This window comes from Camelina sativa, chromosome 1, assembly GCF_000633955.1.
Source record: "Camelina sativa cultivar DH55 chromosome 1, Cs, whole genome shotgun sequence".
Taxonomy (NCBI): domain Eukaryota; kingdom Viridiplantae; phylum Streptophyta; class Magnoliopsida; order Brassicales; family Brassicaceae; genus Camelina; species Camelina sativa.
Window position 1 is genome coordinate 174,565 of NC_025685.1, and position 1,043 is coordinate 175,607.

Here is a 1,043-nt window from a genome sequence, read left to right on the forward strand (position 1 = left end):
TGATGGTTTGGTTGCATTAGTGAGCCTATTTGGTAACAAATCAGTTTGATTGACACTGTTATTGTTCATTGATGTCTCTTTCTCTTTCTTAGTCTTTTGGATATTTGCGTCATGAATTTGCATCATTAAATTGACAAGATCAGTTTGGTAAATGTCACACTTAAACACTCAATGCTTTGTAACTTGTCATGTTTGCTTGTATTGTCACACTTAAACACACATTGTTGGTTGTTGTCACAGTAATACACTTATTGTCTAGTGTTAGGTTATACTCAATGCTTGGTAGTTGTCATTGATGGCTTGTTATCAATATTTAAAAACCAAATACACTTACACGGTTACACCTCACTTCTAGTTATATATTAAGTGTTTAGCTGAACCTAAACACATACCTTTCTTCTCCTTTACACACATAACCAGACAATCAACCCTTCATTATTCTCGATCCTCTTTTAAACTCAACCCAGAAACTTGCCTATGGACCCATTTAGTGAAGCTTTAGGTTTTGTGGACCTGTTAAGTAGTCAACAAGAAAGCCACACCCTTGAAACCCATTCGTATGCTGAGGAGGGACCTGTAGGTGAACAGAAATCAAAGGAGCGTAGAAGGAAGTGGTCACACACAGAAGATGTGGCCCTCATCGGTGCTTGGCTCAACACTAGCAAGGATCCAGTTGTTGCTGTTGATAAAAAATTTGGTACTTTTTGGTCACGAATTGCATATTGTCGAACGACTCTCAACAGAAGTTCCATACTTTGAACAAAGAAGAAATGGTCACGGAAGGCTAGGTCTCTCTGCAATACAAAAGTGTACAGCAGCAATTCGTATGATGGCGTATGGTTCTGCAGCGGATGCGTTTGACGAATACCTCCGTCTTGCTGAAAGCACTGCTATGTTATGTTTGGAAAAGTTTGTTGAAGGAATAGTTCATTTATTTGGAGATGAGTATCTACGCAGGCCCACACCAGAAGATCTTCAGCGACTACTCGATATTGGAGAGGTACGCGGATTTCCCGGGATGATAGGAAGCATAGATTGTATGC